Source organism: Schistocerca cancellata, chromosome 2, assembly GCF_023864275.1.
Source record: "Schistocerca cancellata isolate TAMUIC-IGC-003103 chromosome 2, iqSchCanc2.1, whole genome shotgun sequence".
In the NCBI taxonomy this organism is placed as follows: Eukaryota; Metazoa; Arthropoda; class Insecta; order Orthoptera; family Acrididae; genus Schistocerca; species Schistocerca cancellata.
In genome coordinates, this window is record NC_064627.1 from 100207259 (window position 1) to 100221564 (window position 14306).

Here is a 14306-nt window from a genome sequence, read left to right on the forward strand (position 1 = left end):
TCTTGCTCACCAGATGGTAGAGTTTTGTCAAGACTGGTTCTCCCAAGGCCGTCAGTAGTTCTAAAGGAATGTTGTCTACTCCCAGGTCCTTGTTTCGACTCAGGTCTTTCAGTGCTCTGTCAAACTCTTCACGCAGTATCTTATCTCCAATTTCGTCTTCATCTACATCCTCTTCCATTTCCATAATATTGTCCTCAAGTACATCACCCTTGTATAAACCCTCTATATATTCCTTCCACCTTTCTGCCTTCCCTTCTTTGCTTAGAACTGGGTTGCCATCTGAGCTCTTGATATTCATACAAGTGGTTCTCTTCTCTCCAAAGGTCTCTTTAATTTTCCTGTAGGCAGTATCTATCTTACCCCTAGTGAGACAAGCCTCTACATCCTTACATTTGTCCTCTAACCATCCCTGCTTAGCCATTTTGCACTTCCTGTTGATATCATTTTTGAGACGTTTGTATTCCTTTTTGCCTGTATCATTTAATTCATTTTTATATTTTCTCCTTTCATCAATTAAATTCAATATTTCTTCTGTTACCCAAGGATTTCTATTAGCCCTCGTCTTTTTACCTACTTGATCCTCTGCTGCCTTCACTACTTCATCCCTCAGAGCTACCCATTCTTCTTCTACTGTATTTCTTTCCCCCATTCCTGTCAATTGTTCCCTTATGCTCTCCCTGAAACTCTCTACAACCTCTGGTTCTTTCAGTTTATCCAGGTCCCATCTCCTTAAATTCCCACCTTTTTGCAGTTTCTTTAGTTTCAATCTGCAGTTCATAACCAATAGATTGTGGTCAGAATCCACATCTGCCCCAGGAAATGTCTTACAATTTAAAACCTGGTTCCTAAATCTCTGTCTTACCATTATATAATCTATCTGATACCTTTTAGTATCTCCAGGATTCTTCCAGGTATACAACCTTCTTTTATGATTCTTGAACCAAGTGTTGGCTATGATTAAGTTATGCTCTGTGCAAAATTCTACAAGACGGCTTCCTCTTTCATTCCTTCCCCCCAATCCATATTCACCTACTATGTTTCCTTCTCTCCCTTTTCCTACTGACGAATTCCAGTCACCCATGACTATTAAATTTTCGTCTCCCTTCACTACCTGAATAATTTCTTTTATCTCGTCATACATTTCATCTATTTCTTCATCATCTGCAGAGGTAGTTGGCATATAAACTTGTACTACTGTAGTAGGCATGGGCTTTGTGTCTATCTTGGCCACAATAATGTGTTCACTATGCTGTTTGTAGTAGCTAACCCGCACTCCTATTTTTTTATTCATTATTAAACCTACTCCTGCATTACCCCTATTTGATTTTGTATTTATAACCCTGTAATCACCTGACCAAAAGTCTTGTTCCTCCTGCCACTGAACTTCACTAATTCCCACTATATCTAACTTTATCCTATCCATTTCCCTTTTTAAATTTTCTAACCTACCTGCCCGATTAAGGGATCTGACATTCCACGCTCCGATCCGTAGAACGCCAGTTTTCTTTCTCCTGATAACGACGTCCTCCTGAGTAGTCCCCACCCGGAGATCCGAATGGGGGACTATTTTACCTCCGGAATATTTTACCCAAGAGGACGCCATCATCATTTAATCATACAGTAGAGCTGCATGTCCTCGGGAAAAATTATGGCTGTAGTTTCCCCTTGCTTTCAGCCGTTCGCAGTACCATTATAGCAAGGCCGTTTTGGTTAATGTTACAAGGCCAGATCAGTCAATCATCCAGACTGTTGCCCCTGCAACTACTGAAAAGGCTGCTGCCCCTCTTCAGGAACCACATGTTTGTCTGGCCTCTCAACAGATACCCCTCCGTTGTGGTTGCACCTATGGTACGGCCATCTGTATCGCTGAGGCACGCAAGCCTCCCCACCAACGGCAAGGTCCATGGTTCATAGGGGGGAGGGGGGGTTACAGATATTGCTTGCAGAAAAAGTAGTATTCACTGTTCCTAGGTATACCTGAATGTCCTTAACAGATTTAGGTGCAGGGATGTTCTGAATAGCCTCTAATTATTGTGTGGTGAACTGATGATCAACGTCATAGAGGATATAACCTAAACAAGTAACCAAAAATTGAAAGAAAATGCATTTGGAAAAGTTACCCATAAGTCTTTTTTTTTTTGTGCCAGTGTCACAAAAACCAGATGGAGACTGCACAAATATTTGCTCGTTGTATTACCAATGATCAGGATATCATCAAGATAATTTACACAATTTGTAATGCCAGCGTTAGTCTGTACAAGAACTCTAGAAAATGACAGGGCCTCTAGTAGTGCCAAAAGGCAACTTGTTCTATTTATACATTCTAAACATTGTGTTCAACACAAATGTCTTCAGTGAGTGCCCGTGTAAGATTAATTTTAGAGAACAGTTTACCCCACCCAAGCTTAGGAAAGAAAAGAATCAATGTTGGTTTGAGCATTAATGGTTTGCTTAAAGTCTTTATGCACTTGGAGAGATCTCCCACATTTCCTGACCACCCCTTATGGAGAAGCCCACTAACTGTGGAAAATGGGGGATAAAACTTGTTGTTGTACTAGTCTATCAAGTTGAGTCTTAATGTCATCATTAACGACCAACCAGTTTGGGGACCTCTGCAAAATCTTGTAGTTGCTGTCAGCTTAAAGACAATGTGTGCCTTAAAATTCACTACTTTCACCTAACCAGGTTCAAACAACAGTGCAAATTCCATATTAAGTGTGTCAATAGCAGGTCATGGTACTGGCAAACTGAAGGAGTGTACTGTATGACGTAATGAAAATCTGAAAGCTGAATGTGTATTGAGACCAAATATAATCTTGATCAACAGATCTGACTCAGCCAAAGCTGTCAGTGTCAAGACACCTGATTACAAATGACCGTGAGTACCACATGACCTAGAAGTGCCACATACATCTACAACTAAAAACATTCACACTCAACAAGCCAGCACATGGTGCTTCGTAGAGGGTACCCTGTACCACTACTAGTCATTTCCTGTCCTGTTCCATTCACAAACAGAGTGAGGAAAGATGACTATCTATATGCCTCCACATGAGCCCTAATTTCATGTAACTTGTCTGCGTGGTCCTCACACAAAATGTATGTTGGCAGCAGTAGAATTGTTCTGCATTCAGCTTCATTCAAATACTGGCTCTCTAAATTTTCTCAATAGTGTTCCTTGAAAATAACATTGCATTCCCTCCAGAAATTGCCATTTGAGTTCTCAAAGCATCTCCTGAATACTTGCTTGTTGTTTAAGCCTAACAGTAACAATTCTAGTAGCCCACCTCTGAAATGCTTCAATGTCTTCCTATAATCTGACCTGATGTGTAGTAGTCATGAATAGGTCACACTACCATCCTGTATGCAGTGTCCTTTATAGACTAACTATACTTCACCAAAATTCTTCCTATAAACCGATGTAAATAATTTGCCTTCCTTACAACAATCCTCACATACCCATTCCATTTCTTATTGCTTTGCAATGTTATTCCCAGGTATTTAAACAATATGATTGCCCAGCGCAGCCAACTAATAATGCCATATTCAAACATTACAGGTTTGTTATCCTACACACCCACATTAACTTACATTTTTCTACATTTAGAGCTAGATGCCATTCATCATACAAACTAAAAATTTTGTCTAAGTCATCTTGTATCCTTCTAAATTCTGTCAATGAAGACATATTCTTGTGCCGCACAGCATCATCAGCAAACAACTGCAGATTGCTGCCCACACTGTCTGCCAGATTTATGTATGTAGAAAGTAAAGGTTGTCCTATGACACTCCTCTGGGGCAGTCCTGACGATATTCTTGTCTATAATGAACACTTGCTGTTGAGAACTGTGTACTGGGTTCTATTATGTAAGAAGACTTGAGCCACTGAAATATATGGATAGCTATTCCATAGGCTTGTATCTTTATCATCAGTCTGCAGTGGGGCACTGTGTCAAATGCCTTTTGGAAATATAGAAGTATGGAATCTGCCTATTGCCATTCATCCATAGTTTGCAGGATATCATGAGCTTTTTGTCTCAAGGAAATTTATTATATTTAAACTCAGAATATGTTCAAGAATTGTGGAGCAAATCAAAATTAAGAATACTGGCTGTAAATTTGCTTGTCTGTTCTTGTACCCTTCTTATACAGGGTGTTACAAAAAGGTACGGCCAAACTTTCAGGAAACATTCCTCACACACAATGAAAGAAAATATGTTATGTGGACATGTGTCCGGAGATGCTTACTTTCCATGTTAAAGCTCATTTTATTACTTCTCTTCAAATCACATTAATCATGGAATGGAAACACACAGCAGCAGAGCGTACCAGCGTGACTTCAAACACTGTGTTACAGGAAATGTTCAAAATGTCCTCCGTTAGTGAAGATACATGCATCCACCCTCTGTCGCATGGAATCCCTGATGCGCTGATGCAGCCCTGGAGAATGGCGTATTGTATCACAGCCGTCCACAATACAACCACGAAGAGTCTCTACATTTGGTACCGGGGTTGCGTAGACAAGAGCTTTCAAATGCCCCCATAAATGAAAGTCAAGAGGGTTGAGGTCAGGAGAGCGTAGAGGCCACGGAATTGGAATTGGTCCGCCTCTACCAATCCATTGCTCACCGAATCTGTTGTTGAGAAGCGTGCGAACACTTCAACTGAAATGTGCAGGAGCTCCATTGTGCATGAACCACATGTTGTGTCGTACTTGTAAAGGCACATGTTCTAGCAGCACAGGTGGAGTATCCCGTATGAAATCATGATAACGTGCAGTACATACTGACGAAACTAAAATGAGCTCGAACATGGAAATTAAGCATTTCCGGACACATGTCCACATAACATCATTTTTTTATTTGTGTTTGAGTAATGTTTCCTGAAAGTTTGGCCGTACCTTTTTGTAACACCCTGTATACAGGAGTTGCCTGCACTGTTTTCCAATTGTTTAGGAATTTACACTAGACAAGAGATTCATGATAAATGCAAGCTAAGTAGGGGGGACAATGATGCAGAGTAGTTATTTTAAAAAAGTGAATTGGGATTTCAGGCAGACCTAGCAACTTATTTGTTTTCAACTCTTTCAGTTGTTTCTCTACACCAGGGATGCCTACTATGATATTGCCCATATGGGAATTTGTGTGATTGTCAAATGATGGTATGTTTGTGCAATTCTCAAATGCAAAATTTAAAATTTCGTCTTTACTTTCGCTGTGTTCTACAGGTACTCCAGACTCGTCAATGAATGGCTAGATAGAAGTCTTATATCTTGTTTGTGGTTTTACATAGGACCAGAATGTCCTTGGTTTCTGAGCCAGATCTATTGATATGGTGTGAGTGGAGTAGTTGTTGTGTGCTTTGTATACAGATCTTTGCCTCTACTAATCTTTGCCTGATATCATTTGTGTGTGAAACATCTTTTGCTTTCTCAGCATTTTCCGAATTCCATTGTTAAATAATGATGGGCCTTCTGCATCCTTAATCCACTTACTAGACACACACATCTCCAGAACATGATTTACAGTCCATTTAAACCTTGCATATACAGTAAAACTTTGTTAACACGAATCCAAAAGGACCAAAAGATAAGGAGTTTGTGTTAAAAAAATTCGTGTTAAGTGAAAAACACAGATTTTAGTAAGTATGCATGTACAGCAGTACACTAATATGTAATACACTACACTATCAATCATGTTATTGTAGACTTATAACACTATAAAGTGATTATAAAATCCAAGTACTCACAAATCATGTACGTTACTTTCTTGGAAAAAATTCGGTCATGGTTCGATGACATTCATGGGTACGATAATATTTTGTAATTTCACAGCCTGTAATGATAGCGTCCGTAAACCCAGCAGTGACGTCGGATGTTGAAGCTAACTGTTCTAACAGTCCAAGGCTGTAAACATCTCCTGACAGGTAGGTGGAATGGTATCTGTATTCTCTTCCTCTTCACTTTCTTCTAATGGCCCTTCTTGCACCTCGTTCACAGCTTTTGGCACATCCGATTCCACAGAAGCACATATGACAACATCGTCGTCTACACTAATGAATTCTTCAAAACTAATCCCAGGGTTCGCAACGTCCTGCAGAACATTCCATTCATCAGGTGAAGTGGCATCTTGTAACTATTGGACATCTTCAGTGTTGCTATGTCTCCAAGCTCTGTTAAAGCACTTCCCTATATGATGTGGTGATACTGAGTTCCAGGCTGCTGCGATGGTTTTTATTGCGTCAAGCAGATTCCAATTTGGTGTTGCACTATTGTTTTCACCAGCACGAATTGCAGCTCTTACAAGTCGCTTATGATAAGCTCTCTTTGTGAGAGAGATTACTCCTTAGTCCAAAGGCTGAAGACGGCTTGTGGCGTTGGGTGGAAAAAACGGAACCTTTATGTTGGATAGGTTCATATCATGAACGTTGTGGGCAGTATGTCTGTCCAATGTAAGAAGAACATGTCTATTTTGAGCAACCATTCGACTGTTGAGATGAATAAGCCATTTGCGAAACGATGTGCCATCGATCCAAGCTTTCTTCTGGTGAGAGTAGATGCAAGGTAAAGTGTCCATATTTATGTTTTTAAAACAACGTGGTTTCTCGGATTTACCGATAACCCAGGGACGAAACTGCTCACTGCCGTCAGCATTACAGCACAGTACAACAGTCACACATTGTTTGCTTCGTGCTCCACCATGACGCTTATCACCTTTTATCCCCAGGGTGTAATTTGGAAAAAGATTTTAGAAAAATCCAGTTTCATCCATGTTAAACTCATCACACGAGGCATACTTTTCCCTCACTCTGTTGAATCCATGCAACCAGCTGTTCACACTTTCCTCATCAATTTTATTTGCTTCACCATAAATTTTGTGCAGATGAAATTGAATGTCTCTTTTGGAACCAATACAACCAACCAGCAGAACAACGGAAGTCTTCAATGCCCATATCTTTAGCAATATCATTTGCTTTTTACTGAATCACAGGGCCAGTTAAAGGTATGTTAGATGCGCGCATATGATTGAACCCTTCTAGCAGTGATATCTTGATGTCTTCATACTTGGCAGTACGAAGTCGTTTAGATTTGTTTCAAGAATCTGATGGCGCAGCATTAATAATTTTTTCTCGATTCTTAATAATCATAGTTAAAGTAGATTTAGGTATTCCAAACTGCTCTGCAATTGCTGTTTTCTTGGTACCATGGTCCACTTCATCTAGAATCTTTGACTGTACATTTAGAGTTGTCTGTTTCCTCTTTGCCATTTTCATGTGCTACGGTACCGGTTGTAACTGTAGTTTTTATTCAGTATTCCAACTCGATATGGCTACGACTAACAGAACACCTGTCAAATCTGGCACCGAGTACATTCCTAAATGCTGCTGCACACATTGTTGTATGTCTAACAATGTACAGCATACGCTGATTGTTGAGGTGATAATCGTGGCAACCAACCTACAATACATTAAAAATGAGTCAACAATAAGTATAATTAGCTTTGTAGCTACATTTCCTACATTCATTTCGGGGGGGGGGGGGAATGCTTTAGAATACTCTAAGGTCGGAAGTTTGTGTTACAGTGAAATTTAATTGCGCTAGGAACTGAAACAGAGTTTGTAATTCACCTTAACCGAAATTCATGTTAACTGAAAACATACCATAAGAACTAATGTATTTCTGGCAGGACCAATATTTTTTTCACGTTAACTGTCAGTTCATATAATGCGAGTTCGCTCTAACGAGGTTATACTGTAATTCCACTGTGTCCATCATAATGGGACTAAGTGATGTCACTTCATTGTACAAGTGAGATGCTAACAACTGCTTATCTGCTCTTTCTAGCAGAAACATTACCTATCCTTCTTGCCTGATGCATTAACTTTAGTAACACCTCATAGTGCCTATAATCACACAGTGTTGATTGTACTATGCTGAGGAAGGGAGTGCCCATACTAAAATATGTAGACATTGATGACTGAGACCAATGCACTAGAATCACAAAGAAAAGTTACTGGAATGTGTTTCACTGTTACATGCAACAAGATTTTACATGGTATTAGCATCTCATCACTGTCAGATATGTTATTTATTTGCATCAGCTGGGGCCACTACCTGGTGCCCCCTGCTATGGCATACTTCAGCATTGTGTCTATGGAAATGCTTATAACACTTGCCCTCAGTATGTGCACATTCCCAGCTGGAATGCAAGGAAAAAAATTCAAAGAACTGGAAAACAAAGTGTGTTGCCATGAGTGACAGCTAGTACTAACCCAAGATCGTGGAGAAAATGACTCATTGGCTACCACTGAATTGAACTTCACCACTTTACAGTCTGTTATGGAAACACACTGCATTGTATCTCTACAGCTCTGGGCCACCTGTGAAAGGTAAAATTCTGACACAAAAGTATATTATCCACTTGTGATGTTTCAAATGCACACACAGTTTGCAGCACTTTAGTAATGGGGGGGGAGGGAGGGGGGTGGTTAAGACTTCCATAGAGCTTGCACGTGAAACTCTTTATCCAGGCTGAGTGTATCACATCACAAATTGTACACCCCTAAGCAAGCTGGAACTCTCACTTAAGTGCAAAGATCCTAGAGGCTTCCAGGAGGTCATGTGAGAAAAGCTCAGGTTAGGTTTCACATCACTGATATATTTGGAATCCGTGAGAGTTTGTGTGCAGGAGATTATTCTGTTCAAGGTAACTCATGACATTTGAGCTCAGAATATTTTCTCAGATTCTACAACAGATGGATGTCAGTGATAGTGGATGTTAGTTTTGTGGATCACCTCTTGAGCCCTTCTTGTAGAGGTGTGTGACTCGAGATTTTTGAACTATTAGTTCCTTCCTTGGCATGGAAAGAAGGATTTGTTGAACAGGAAGGTCAGAATACTCAGACTCCAGGAGGTAAGGGACCCACCAGGTAGGTCATAGACTTGTTTCATACCTGAATACCCTATGTTGTCTGATTGCTTCTGACCTTCTTGATTCTCTGGATTCTTTTTTCCACAGCCTCCCAAGTATTGTAGCTATTGCAAACAGGTAGACTTCAGCTATCAGGCATGAGACAACTCCTGGATCTTTTCACTGGTTTGGAAGGCTTGACAGTTTTGCAGATTTAATAAAGTCACTCTGTTGCAATATTTGAAATATCCCATTACCTATTCAGTGTTTGTTTGACAGAGAATGAGACAGCAAAATGATTACAAAATAGACCAATCATAAATCAAAGAGAGATTGTGTCAAAGATAATCACTGCACAGATAGCAATACACTTCACTTAACACTGCACTTCACCACTTCCCTCTTTAGTGTCAATGATGTTTCATGTTGAATCAGACATGTCATCTGGACCGGGTCACATCAGGTCTCATGCTGGCTGCAGGTAGCCTCAGATGTCCATTGTGGCCGGCCAGTGTCGCCCAGCGGTTCTAGGCGCTACAGTCTGGAACCGCACGACCGCTATGGTCGCAGGTTCGAATCCTGCCTTGGGCATGGATGTGTGTGATGTCCTTAGGTTATTTAGGTTTAAGTAGTTCTAAGTTCTAGGGGACTGATGACCTCAGAAATTAAGTCCCATAGTGCTCAGAGCCATTTGAACCTTTTCTTTTTTTTTTTTCATTGTGGCTTACCTGTAGTGTGCAGCAGAGCAGCTGGTATGTTTATCATGTCCATGGAGTGTGTGTCCTTGGATGAGTCTGACCAGTATGGGAGGCATTGAAAGCTGGTTAGAGCCTGTTGATGGTGATTGTGGTTGGTGTACCCATCGCGTCAACTTTGAAAGTCTTTTCCTTCCTATTGATAATGCAATTATCAGTTGTAAGGTGGCTTGAGTGACTTGTGTACCACATCATGGTGCACAAAAATGTAATAACAGCTCCACAGCTCATCAAAAACAAAGGGGCAATGGCTCTGCTGGTCCCTTAGAGCTATTGGATGTAACTGCCACATTTGTGCATGTAGACTATGTACAAAGTCTGATGGTTGAATGTGGTCATCTGACATGCTGAGGAACTTGATGGGCAGTTTTAGTGGTTGTCCATACACAAGTTTCACATTTGTGGCTTTCAGATGTTCTTTTCTTGATGCACCGAGACCCAGGAGGACAATGGACAATGTCTTTGTCCACAGCTGCAATTCATGACATTGAAGAGACACTTTCAATTGCCAGTGCATTTGTTCAAGTAAGCCATTCACTGCTGGGTTGTAATACTGTTCATATCCAGTAGGACTGCAATTGCTTTGAACAGATATGACTTGAACTGCCATCCTTGGCCTGTTGTAACTCACAGTGGTACACTGAAACAGGTTATCCATCCCCAGAAGGATGTTATCACAATAGTTTTGGTGGTAATGTTAACCATAGGGAATACCAACAGCTAGCATGTGAAATGTTCTCTTCCAGTGGTGGGAGTGGTCCAACAATGTCGAGTTTCACATGCTCAAATCCTTGGTTTGGTGAAATGAACCTGCCATGTGGTGCACTAACATGCCCGTTTACTTTGTTCCATTGACAAGCCATGCAATGATGCACATTTTTCATACTTTCTTTGTCTGTGTTTGGCCCCACAAAAGCTTGCTTCATCGTGCTTTTTGTGCCCCATACTCCAGCGTGCAACAGATAATGCAAGGAGGTGATTGCCTGTTGCCAAAAGCCAACAGTCACAGACTAGTAGTTACATCACAGTGCAGCAGCACATTTGATGGTGTTACTGTAACACAATAGAACTATAGGCCTGATGGTTGTGTCGAAAAGTGTCACAGCTCACCGTCTCCTTTCTGTGCTGCAGTGGCAGCTTCAAAATCAGCTACATCAGTGATTGCTTTGGTCTGAGAGAGAGAGCATCCACTGGCACACTCAGGTCATCCTCAACATGGGTTATGTGGGTGGTGGACTGTCTGATATAGTCTAGTTGGTGCAGCTTACATGGTTATGCTTTCTCTGGACACTGATGGAAAGTGTTCTTCATTGGCTTGTGGTCTGTGACTAAGATGAACACCATCCCTCTAATATGTGAGAAAACATCTTAATGGAGGTGTGTGCAGCCTACAGCATACAGTTCATGATTATACATGGATCAGTTCTACTGTGATGGCAATAACTTTCGACTGAAAAAGGCCAAGGGCTGCCAGTGTTTTCCTAATTGCCGTTGCAGTGCAGCAGAAATTGCTGTGACAGACACATTGACTATTGGGGGGAGAGGTGCCTATGGGAATAGGTGTGGTAACAGAGTACCTTCTGTGATGGCAGTCTTCACCTTTTCAAATGCCACCTTGCCCTCTCATTTCCATGACAATTTGTCCTTTGGCCTTGGTGCACAATGCAGGAATTCATTCAATGGTGTAACCAGGATGGCATGTTTAGGAATAAAACGACAATAGAAATTGGTGATACCTCAACTACTCTGAAGATGCACTTTGAAGGGGTTTATAAGCAGACCATGTGCATGGAGATGAGTGAAAACTGCTGAGTGACAGGTATTTTGCCCCAGAGCTTGACACGATCCAAAAGTCATTACTGTAAACGTAACAAAAATCTAGGTCATGTACAACCTCATCCATGAGTTGTTGAAACATTTGGGTAACAATGAAAACTCCTAAAGACATTCTAATGAATTCTAACAGTCTAAATGGAGTGCAGTTGACAGTCTTAGCAATGTCATTTGGTGCCACACGTATTTGATAAAACACATGTACTAAATCCAACATAGTAAAATTGCACTTACCATGGACATGAATGTGAAATCTTTGACATGCAGTTTCGGATATCAGTTGTGAATCATTTTGATGTTGAGCTGTCTTTAATCTCCACATGGGCACCTTCTGTTGTACTTCTTTGGGACCACATGCAGTGGAGATGCCAAATTACTGCTTGATGGACAGCAGATTCCATAAGTGAGCATGAACAAGATTCCTGCTTCATATCCTATGGCTCCACCGGTGTCAGGCAGCATGGATAAGCATGAAGTGGTGGTCATGGTGTGGTTAATATATTGCATGCCATCAAGTGCCGCATGGGTGTTGGTGGGGGTGTCTGACATGTGATCTCCGGAAACTGTGTGAGGAATTCTGTGAATGGAGAGTCACCAGTTATCATCTGGACTGTAGTGTCATTGACACAATGTACTCACCCTTAGATTATCAGGCTGGTAGTGGTATCAATATGGCACTGATGATGGAGGTCAGCCCAGAGTCCACTGAATGATGGGAAGTTCGCTCAGACTATGGGGTGCATTATGTCTGCTACAATGAATTGCTGTTCGAATATGCATCACAGGTCTGGGATTAACATTAAAGTGACCTGACCAATTGTTTAGATCATGGAACCGTGGGCAGCAAAAGCGTGGAAGTCATCACAGTTACAGCACAGCAGACGGGCAGATGGATAAGCTGACTCGTCAGCATCTGTACCTACCAGGAACTGTAGCTTTGTATTGTGCAATGTCATAAAAAGCCAATGGCTGCCATCTGGAGATTCAGTGATCACCATCACTAACTTCCTGTTGAGCCTTCCTTCTCTCATGGTGGACTGCACTTCCACATTCTCAAGCCGAACCATCAGTGGTACTAGGAGACTTCTGCTGATGATGGTGTGTGGCTGCACTTTTCCAATGTGTAGTGGCAAGGGGATTGGCAGCTAGTATTCTGAGCGTGTACGGCAGCAAATTGCATGATAAGCTCAGTGATCTGTGCTTATGATGCTACAAAGCTGTTATCTGCTAGAGGCTGTGGTCAAACTGTGGCAACATGTGGATAGATACATCTCTGCTATGCAATCCTCTGTTTGCATGAGCACATCGAGATCACCAGCACACACTGTTAATATCCTCAGCATCTCAGGCGCAGGCATGGTAACAAAATGTTCCGCAGGATGTCTGTGTTAACAGTGTTGTTTGCTAACATACACAGGTGTTGCAGTAACTGTGTTGGAGTGCAGTGCCCTAGCTCCTTGGTGTGGAGTATCTTTACCAATCTCTTCATCACATTTTGCAAGAGGCAGGTAATCAGTGCTAGGTAGTAATGCCAGAATGTCTTGCACATCCATGGCCATATCTTCATTGAGTGTAATGACAACATAACTATAATTTGTGTCGTCTGCAGTTATGTGCACTACGACAAACTGGCATTCTAACTGCAGGTGAGGATTCTGTTGTGATGATTTTACCATCATGTGATTGATTACTGTGCCTGTAGGCATGTCTGCAGTTGGTAGCAGGTCTGATATCATGGAGTTATGGTTACAAGGACACAAAAGATGCATGATGCCGTTTACACAGATGTTCCTTACTTAGCACGACACAGCACAGTATGAGATGTCAGTGACTGTTGAATATCATGTCAGGGCCACCAGTTGTTATGGGCTTAATAAATTCACTTTATAGCAATATTTGAAACTATCTTGTATCTCATTCATAATTTTTCAGATGGAGAATAAAAACAAAACTGCTAAACCTTCTTCTGCTGTCACCAGATTAGCTTGAAGTTTCAAGATAAGCTGATCTTTATCCAGTACTGCACCATGATAGGGCACTCACTGCTTCTCCTGAAGGGTCTACCTTCATTCCTCACATAGATATTATTGTAACATCAAACATTAAAACATTACTGGCATTCAATGAAAATAAAACCTAAAGGATTTCTAAATTTGATTCTTTGATAAAATCATTTGTAAATTAAAATTAACAGTAGTTAGCAACAACTGTTTTATGTAAATTAAATGTAAATTTTATAAATTAAAATTAACAACAGTTACCAGTAACTGTTTTATGTAAATTAAATGTAGATTTTAAACTTAAGTAATTCGCATAAAGAAATTTAGTTATGAGAGAAAATGAAAATTATTCATGAAAAATAACTTTATTCACAAAAGAGAATGAGTTGCTGTAGATTATGTCCTCTCAATTTCTAAGAGCAATAGTTTTATGAATACTGATATTATACGAAGTAATAATGAAATGAATATACTATTTTGCAACTGAATACTTAAACTTAGTTTTGTTGGGTTAAGTTGTTGTGACTTACTTCTTCGAAGTAACATGTGTTACCTCATAGGTACTGTATGCTAATACTGCTGTGATAATTTTGTCCTGTAAAATGACGAAGTTTGCCAACAAAGGCGTTGTCTTATTGGCAAATATCTTCAACAGAAGCCAATTCAGTATATGGCTTACTAGCTCAGTGTTCTCAGAGTGCACATTTGAAGATCATTTTACTAATTTTAGTCTTCCTCTCACAGGCAGCATAACTAAAAGTATCACACATAACTGTATGTTCTGTGCTGTTGTAGTGTGTAATGATACA

The 14306-nt window shown here is 40.6% G+C and overlaps 1 protein-coding gene across 1 annotated transcript in view; it reads left to right on the forward strand.

Annotated features, from left to right (window-relative positions):
* LOC126161362 (farnesol dehydrogenase-like) overlaps positions 1 to 14306 on the forward strand; it is a 129246-nt gene that overhangs the window by 70684 nt on the left and 44256 nt on the right. The window lies entirely within an intron of this gene.